This window comes from Ranitomeya imitator, chromosome 3, assembly GCF_032444005.1.
Source record: "Ranitomeya imitator isolate aRanImi1 chromosome 3, aRanImi1.pri, whole genome shotgun sequence".
Taxonomy (NCBI): Eukaryota; Metazoa; Chordata; class Amphibia; order Anura; family Dendrobatidae; genus Ranitomeya; species Ranitomeya imitator.
This window is the reverse complement of record NC_091284.1, coordinates 713,137,682-713,147,143: the sequence shown is the minus strand read 5'-3', so window position 1 is coordinate 713,147,143 and position 9,462 is coordinate 713,137,682. Positions and strand designations below refer to the sequence as shown.

The window sequence follows — 9,462 nt, the reverse complement described above, 5'->3', positions numbered from 1 at the left end:
AAGGAAATTTCATTCTTGGATGTTACACTATGTGTACAAGAAGATGGTCTGATACATACTGATCTATATCGCAAGAAGACATCTGTGAATGCCCTCTTGCATGCCTCCTCCTCACATCCGCGTTCCACACTTAGGTCCATTCCTGTGGGGCAGTTCCTCAGAGCTAGGAGGATTTGTACTACTGATACTTGTTTTGAGAGGCAGGCCGTGGACCTTGGGGAGAGATTTATGGAAAGAGGGTATAGTAAACATGTCATTAAGAGGGGATATATGAGAGCTAAGCGGTCTTCGAGGGATGATTTGTTGGTGAGTAGGAGAAGGAAAGACATCATGGGAAGGGATGGTACAGATGGAGAACTGAGATTCATTTCTACATACAATCATAAATGGGATCTGATGAGGTCAATACTGAACAAACATTGGTCCGTTCTTACCACTGACCCCATTTTGAGGAGGTGTCTTCCACGACAGCCCCTTATGACAGCCAGGAAAAGTGACAACTTGAAAGACATGCTCGTGAAGAGTCACTATGTGGCAAGAACCCCCAGACCATTTGGGATAGGTACAATTAGAACTGGGTTCTTCCCATGTGGTGATTGTTTAGCGTGCAAGAATCTTAAGCATGCTAGATCCTTTAAGTCATCGGATGGACTTAGGGAATATGGCATTAGAGACCATATCACTTGCAGTTCCACGTATGTGGTCTACTATGCGGTTTGTCCGTGTGGACTCATATACGTGGGCCTTACGTCACGGGAATTGCGTGTTCGCATTCGCGAACACGTAAGGGATATTGATTCTGCTCGTGACGTGGTTGATGTCAATTCCCTTAAAACTATCCCAAAGCACTTCCGTTTGAAGCACAAATGTAACTCAGCTGGTTTTCAGGCTTGGGGGATTGATAGAGTTCTGTCTGGCATAAGGGGGGGTGATATGAAGCGTGTGCTTGCTCAGAGGGAATGCAGGTGGATCGCCATATTGGATACGGTCGCGCCTGCTGGTCTCAATGAGCAACTTAGTTTTAGTTCCTTTTTGTGAAGAACTAGTCTCGATTTACCGTTTTATATGTTTGTGTGTTGTTATGATTTTTTCTATGTTGCTTCTATTAATTTATTTTCTTTGTTATATTTTTTATATTTTTGTCCTTTTAGTTTTTAGTGATCAAGTATTTTATCATCATGTGTGAAGCAATTGAAATCTGCTTTGGGCCAACTTTGAAGTCATCTTTGCCTCCAATAATGTCTTATCACTTGGTTCTGATTTGGAATCTTATATTGTGCACTATCTTATTATTATATTATGATGTATAATTAGTGTTATGCTAGTATTGTCTATATCTATGTTTATGTAATTATTGCTATTTGTATATATCTGTGATGTTATTCATCCGGTTATTTATTGATTCATTGTCACTTTTTTGCACTCTGTTCACTTTATTACCGGGATATTTGTAGCCGGCTTTTATTATTCCGTTGTCCTGTGTGCGCATGTCTTCGGTTTGTGCAGTCCGGGGCATCGCTGAAGGCGCCTGAGCGGTGACGCGTGCGTATCAGCATGTATATGGGCGACGGCCCAGCTGGCACGCAGTCGTCATTGCGCTGTGCCGGAAGTGATGCAATACCCGGCGCGGGTTTCCGGTTTCATGCGCCGCAATTATGGACACCTGGAGTGGAGGTATTTATATGGGGCTCAGTTCATAGCACACCACCGCACCTTGAAGAAGTTTAGCGAAACGCGCGTCGGTGCTGGCGTGGCGCTTGTCCGGCCGCAGTCACATTATGGGTAAGCTAGGATAAGAGGAGGGAACGGGAGCTTTATCTATTGTGTACACATTTGTTTCACCGCCATTGCGGTGCTAGATGGTTTATGCCCTGCATTCTCTGATTCCCTTATTTACAATATGCACGTAGCACTTTATGTACTTGCCCATTTATGTTTTCTGTGTGTCCGGACATTAGTGGCCATCACTATTTGATCCCAGTCTATTATATTGTTTCTATATTTGTTAATAAAATTATTCTTTTCTATTTGGACGTTCTTTACTCCTATTTTTTGTTCTATTTGGGTTGTAACATTATCTCGGGAGTGTCCTTGTGGTGCAGATTCCCACATGGGGATCAGTTGTTATAGCACCCTATTGTATATTTGGCCCTTAGTGGTCTTGTTTTCTTTTCATTCAGTATTAAAACACAGTCACATAAATGCAAGGCTGACAGATGGCAAAGGTGCGTGAAGGAGCACAATAAACTGGCAATGCTGGGGTTGTAAGTCCAAAATATATACACGGTCCATCCAAAGGAGAGGTTCTTAGGTTCGGAGCACAAATATTGAATATGGTAACTAGAAATAATGAAAAGAAAATAAAGTGAATAAAAACACAATAAAAACAAAAAATCCCGTAACGGGACCCACATCTTCGGCCCAGATAAGGGCTCTTGTAAGGAGTACAACAGGAGATAATACCCAACCTAACTAAAAAGGAGGAATATAAATGTACGGAAAGAAATGAAAATAGAGGTGAGGGGTCGATAAAGGATTTTATCCCAAAAAGGAAGAGAAGCTAAGGGACTCATTAAGTCCTTTTGGGGTCAAGGTGTTAAGACGGACAATCCAGGCGGCTTCTCGCTGAGCTAATACTTTCTTGTAATTACCACCTCTGACTACAAGGTGCACACACTCGATGCCTCTGACCTGAAGAGTCCCCGCATCACAGTTATGAAATCGTTTGAAATGGCGGGGAAGAGTCTTCAGGTCAGAGTCATCAGTTGCCCCACGTGCCATGCGGATGTCTCTGACATGTTCCCGGACACGCGTCCGAAGTTCCCTGGACGTGAGTCCCACATATATCAGAGAACATCCGCACGTGGCATAATATACGACATTAGACGAACCACACGTAATGTGCTGTCTAATGTCATATTTTTTGTATCCATCCGAAGATGTAAAGGATGAAGTCCATATGATGTTAACACATGCCACACAGTGGCCACATTTGAAGGAGCCCAACATTGGACCCCTAGAGCCAAATGGGTTAGTGGGGGGTGGGACATAGTGGCTCCGAACGAGAAGGTTAGCCAAATTAGGTGATCTTCTGGCAGTTATGGACGGAAATTCTCCCAAAACAGAAGCTAATGCAGGTTCCGTAAGTAAGACCGGCCAGTGTTTGATCAGGATTTCCCGCATTCTAGACCACTCATGATTATAGGTTGTAATAAACCGAATCTTATCTCCCTCTTTAGGTGTTTCCTGTTTATTATTCTTGGGGTACAGCAAGTCCCTCCGTTGTGTTCTTCTCGCCCTGTCAAATCCACGTTTAATGGATCTACGGCTGTACCCACGCACCTCAAAACGTCCCCTCAAATCCTCCGCCTGTGCGAGGAATCTATCATCGGTGGAGCATATCAGCCTCATCCTTAGGAACTGTCCGACCGGGACGGCCCCAACCGTGCTATGATTATGTGCTGAACCGGCATGTAACAACGCATTGACTGATGTAGATTTCCTGTAAACGTCTGTCTGGATTCGACGTGCCTCATCAATCTCAAATCTGAAGTCCAGGAAGTCAATGCGTTGATGATTAAATTGGTATGTCAATTTGATGTTAAACTTATTATCATTAAGCCGGTTCATAAATTCCTCGAGCTGCTGGGTCGTTCCCCCCCACAAAAACAAAACATCGTCAATATAACGCATCCAGCACAGCACATGGTCCGAGGCCTGCACGCCCTCGTCGCCAAAAATCGATCTCTCCCATGCTCCCAGGAAGAGATTGGCGTACGAAGGCGCACAGGCCGCGCCCATGGCTGTGCCGCGTCTCTGTAAATAAAAATTGTCTTTGAAGACAAAAAAATTGTGGGTAAGGGCAAAACCCAGCAGCTTGAGGACCAAATCACACATGGGGCTGCCCAGGTCGGAGGCCCCAAGGAAGAGGCGGACAGATGCCAAACCGTCCTCATGGTTAATGCATGTATATAGTGTTTGGACATCAGCGGTGACCAAAAGGACACCAGGGTCGACAAGGACGCCGTCAACCCGAGAAAGGACGTCCATTGTGTCTCTAACGTATGACGGTAATGTCTCTACAAGTGGCTTCAGATAAAAATCAATGAATCTGCACACTGGGTCGCAAAGGCCATCAATGCCTGACACAATCGGACGTCCCGGGGGGTTGACGGCGTCCTTGTGGACCTTAGGTAACAAATAAAAGGTGGGTGTCCTTGGTGATCTAACCGTGAGTCCATCCAACACTTTTTTATTAATGGTCCCTTCATCTAACGCCCTCCCCAAAATGGTCTGTAACTGAGAGGAGAAAGAGGCCATCGGGTTATAGGTCAATTTGGTGTAAGTGGAGGTATCCCTCAATTGCCGAAACGCCTCTTTTTCATATTTCTCACATGGCCAGACGACGATGTTCCCCCCCTTGTCAGCAGGCTTGAATACTATACCTTTATAGGATTTTAACTCGTTAATAGCCACCCTCTGCTTATATGTCAAATTATCAAACCTGCGTCTAGAGGATAGTTGTTTTAAATCCTCAGTGACCTGGCGTGTAAATATTTCAATTGCTGGACATAAAGCCAAGGGGGGGAACTTCGTCGATCTGGGCATCACGGCTGGAGGGAACCTACCTTGGGGTGTGGGATTTTGTTCCTCCAGGAGGTCCTCCAAAGCCCGTAAGGCCTCCATCTCCATCTCAGTCACAGACCCATGGGGTGAATCATTCTTTGAGTGAAGCTTTTTTAACACCAACTTCCGGGAGAAAAGATGAAGGTCCTTCATAGCTACAAAGAAATCGAAAGGGTTAGTAGGGGAAAAGCTCAAACCTCTACCCAGCACTTCAATCTGGTCCTTAGTAAATGTATATTTCGACAGATTTAATACCTGGAGGCTACCACCAGTACCCCCCTTGTTGTTTCCCAGAATGATTCTTCGTTTTAGTAGTCTAACGCGTCACAATTTTATTGGACGATGACTTAAGTCCAGAGGAATTTTTGGTGGATTCAGAGTGTGACGTAATGCTATCATCTGACGGGGCATTAGAGACGGTAGATCTAGACCTAGATCGGGAGGCTGAATAGTTCCTAAAACGAGGACGTGACCGATCATTCGAGTTACGCCACCTATACATGTTTCCAGTCTGTTTATCATGGACGTCACGCTTGAATTTTCGTGATTTGGAACTCTGAATCTCATTGACCCATTTTTGTAGATCCGCATCCACTTCATCATTGAGCTTTTGGATTGCCTCTCCAGACATGTCTCTTTTTAAGGTTTGCTGTACCACTTCGATCTCTTGTTCTATGACACTTAATTTTTGCAAATCCAAGCCCTTTAATAGGGCTATGTAACCTAGAGCGCAGTTTGTAGATAACTCCTCCCACTTATTTTTGAAATCATCGTCCATGATAGGGAATGACGGAAATACCTGGATTCTTAAACCACGTGGGATAAGACCCCCCTCTAGATATTTTTCGAGAAAGGCGTGATTCCACCACACCCTTGTTCTCCTCTTTAGAAGCTCCTTAAATTGTATGATGGTCTCCTGTACATTCCCGCCCATCCCACCTGGGCCCCCGTTAAAACCATCCTTGAAAGTATCATTTATTTGGGCACGCCAAGTGGAGTCTCGTGCCCGAAAATCCATAATGGGCCTAAAAAAGACTGTGAAAAACACAGAAGCATAAATAATAACAGAACTAGGCAACATGTCAACAGGGAAATTAAAGCACTAAATAGCGCTGAAAGGCCCCACAACAAAAAAAGCAAACTAACTCCATATAGTCCATAGAAAAACAGGAGTAGAATCGGAGCGAAAGAATAATGCAAAATATAATCTATTAATTAACAGCAATAGTGCATAGATATATATCAAACAGTACAAAAGGATGATTAAAAAAATGGGAAAGTGAGTCACCCCCGGTGAACACCCTGCCACAGATAAATGTCACATAGACAGATAGTATACAGGCAATAGCTAAAATGTGTTAACCACGTCGCTCCTGTGGGTAACTAGTATACCCCCCACAGGATAAAGTGCTAGCGACAAGGCAGCGCTTACCAAGTAGAATACAAATGTAGGCAGGCAGGGTGCACCGGGCTGGGAGCAGAGAGGTCCCCGGCGCGCGTTTCGCTAACGCTGGTGTTCGGCTTTCTCAAGGGGAAGTGCTCCAAACCGGAACCGGACCCTTCAAATAGCACACGCCCCTCCCCATGTAAAGAATCACATGGGGTGCCCCAGCCAATGACTGCCACGTAAAAGGCGCATGCGCTCCTGACGTGCTCCGTCCCATGTCAGAAGCGGCGTTCCCCTACTAACCCTTTCGATTTCTTTGTAGCTATGAAGGACCTTCATCTTTTCTCCCGGAAGTTGGTGTTAAAAAAGCTTCACTCAAAGAATGATTCACTCCATGGGTCTGTGACTGAGATGGAGATGGAGGCCTTACGGGCTTTGGAGGACCTCCTGGAGGAACAAAATCCCACACCCCAAGGTAGGTTCCCTCCAGCCGTGATGCCCAGATCGACGAAGTTCCCCCCCTTGGCTTTATGTCCAGCAATTGAAATATTTACACGCCTGGTCACTGAGGATTTAAAACAACTATCCTCTAGACGCAGGTTTGATAATTTGACATATAAGCAGAGGGTGGCTATTAACGAGTTAAAATCCTATAAAGATATAGTATTCAAGCCTGCTGACAAGGGGGGGAACATCGTCGTCTGGCCATGTGAGAAATATGAAAAAGAGGCGTTTCGGCAATTGAGGGATACCTCCACTTACACCAAATTGACCTATAACCCGATGGCCTCTTTCTCCTCTCAGTTACAGACCATTTTGGGGAGGGCGTTAGATGAAGGGACCATTAATAAAAAAGTGTTGGATGGACTCACGGTTAGATCACCAAGGACACCCACCTTTTATTTGTTACCTAAGGTCCACAAGGACGCCGTCAACCCCCCGGGACGTCCGATTGTGTCAGGCATTGATGGCCTTTGCGACCCAGTGTGCAGATTCATTGATTTTTATCTGAAGCCACTTGTGGAGACATTACCGTCATACGTTAGAGACACAATGGACGTCCTTTCTCGGGTTGACGGCGTCCTTGTCGACCCTGGTGTCCTTTTGGTCACCGCTGATGTCCAAACACTATATACATGCATTAACCATGAGGACGGTTTGGCATCTGTCCGCCTCTTCCTTGGGGCCTCCGACCTGGGCGGCCCCATGTGTGATTTGGTCCTCGAGTTGCTGGGTTTTGCCCTTACCCACAATTTTTTTGTCTTCAAAGACAATTTTTATTTACAGAGACACGGCACAGCCATGGGCGCGGCCTGTGCGCCTTCGTACGCCAATCTCTTCCTGGGAGCATGGGAGAGATCAATTTTTGGCGACGAGGGCGTGCAGGCCTCGGACCATGTGCTGTGCTGGATGCGTTATATTGATGATGTTTTGTTTTTGTGGGGGGGAACGACCCAGCAGCTCGAGGAATTTATGAACCGGCTTAATGATAATAAGTTTAACATCAAATTGACATACCAATTTAATCATCAATGCATTGACTTCCTGGACGTCACATTTGAGATTGATGAGGCACATCGAATCCAGACAGACGTTTACAGGAAATCTACATCAGTCAATGCGTTGTTACATGCCGGTTCAGCACATAATCATAGCACGGTTGGGGCCGTCCCGGTCGGACAGTTCCTAACGATGAGGCGGATATGCTCCTCCGATGATAGATTCCTCGCACAGGCGGAGGATTTGAGGGGACGTTTTGAGGTGCGTGGGTACAGCCGTAGATCCATTAAACGTGGATTTGACAGGGCGAGAAGAACACAACAGAGGGACTTGCTGTACCCCAAGAATAATAAACAGGAAACACCTAAAGAGGGAGATAAGATTCGGTTTATTACAACCTATAATCATGAGTGGTCTAGAATGTGGGAAATCCTGATCAAACACTGGCCGGTCTTACTTACGGAACCTGCATTAGCTTCTGTTTTGGGAGAATTTCCGTCCATGACTGCCAGAAGGCCTGGCTATTCACTGCTTGCGTCGAGAAACACGTGATGGTGTCTCCGCAGCTTCTTTACATGCATCTGCATATTTCCCATAAGGGATGGGGGCAGTGTTCTGGAATCACTGCGTTGAGAAACACGTGATGGTGTCTCCGCAGTGTTGGATGTTTTGGTCTCCCCGAGGCCAATCATCTGTGCCTTTATAGCCTTTTTACTAGGCACTGCTCCTAATAGCCAGATTCCTACTCCACACTGATGAGGGGCAAACACCCCGAAACAGCTGTCTGTGGATGGATACCATGCTTGGCATAGGTGGCTTTCCTTCATAGGATGCTGCCCTTCCCGTGGTTGTTCCTTCCCGGGGAAAGGCCTGGCTATTCACTGCTTGCGTCGAGAAACACGTGATGGTGTCTCCGCAGCTTCTTTACATGACTGCCAGAAGATCACCTAATTTGGCTAACCTTCTCGTTCGGAGCCACTATGTCCCACCCCCCACTAACCCATTTGGCTCTAGGGGTCCAATGTTGGGCTCCTTCAAATGTGGCCACTGTGTGGCATGTGTTAACATCATACGGACTTCATCCTTTACATCTTCGGATGGATCCAAAAAATATGACATTAGACAGCACATTACGTGTGGTTCGTCTAATGTCGTATATTATGCCACGTGCGGATGTTCTCTGATATATGTGGGACTCACGTCCAGGGAACTTCGGACGCGTGTCCGGGAACATGTCAGAGACATCCGCATGGCACGTGGGGCAACTGATGACTCTGACCTGAAGACTCTTCCCCGCCATTTCAAACGATTTCATAACTGTGATGCGGGGACTCTTCAGGTCAGAGGCATCGAGTGTGTGCACCTTGTAGTCAGAGGTGGTAATTACAAGAAAGTATTAGCTGAGTCCCTTAGCTTCTCTTCCTTTTTGGGATAAAATCCTTTATCGACCCCTCACCTCTATTTTCATTTCTTTCCGTCCATTTATATTCCTCCTTTTTAGTTAGGTTGGGTATTATCTCCTGTTGTACTCCTTACAAGAGCCCTTATCTGGGCCGAAGATGTGGGTCCCGTTACGGGATTTTTTGTTTTTATTGTGTTTTTATTCACTTTATTTTCTTTTCATTATTTCTAGTTACCATATTCAATATTTGTGCTCCGAACCTAAGAACCTCTCCTTTGGATGGACCGTGTATATATTTTGGACTTACAACCCCAGCATTGCCAGTTTATTGTGCTCCTTCACGCACCTTTGCCATCTGTCAGCCTTGCATTTATGTGACTGTGTTTTAATACTGCCTGCACTGTTTTGGATATAGTTTTGTATTTGTGTGGCATCATTATGTAGACCTCCGTTATATGTATCTATGTTTATCTTGCCTGGCTGGCCATGGTGCGCATGCGCTGCCTGCGGTGCCCTAGTTCCCAGTCCGGTCCGCGTCTCTGCCGTC

At 45.7% G+C, this 9,462-nt stretch overlaps 1 long non-coding RNA gene across 1 annotated transcript; it reads right to left on the bottom strand.

Annotated features, from left to right (window-relative positions):
* Positions 1–2,185: 2,185 nt before the first annotated feature.
* LOC138672294 (uncharacterized) lies at positions 2,186–7,652 on the bottom strand. The gene is made up of 3 exons (XR_011319697.1): positions 7,532–7,652; positions 4,629–4,781; positions 2,186–2,340 (listed from the first exon to the last, which is right to left on the bottom strand). It is a non-coding gene; the product is annotated as an uncharacterized lncRNA (long non-coding RNA).
* Positions 7,653–9,462: the final 1,810 nt, after the last annotated feature.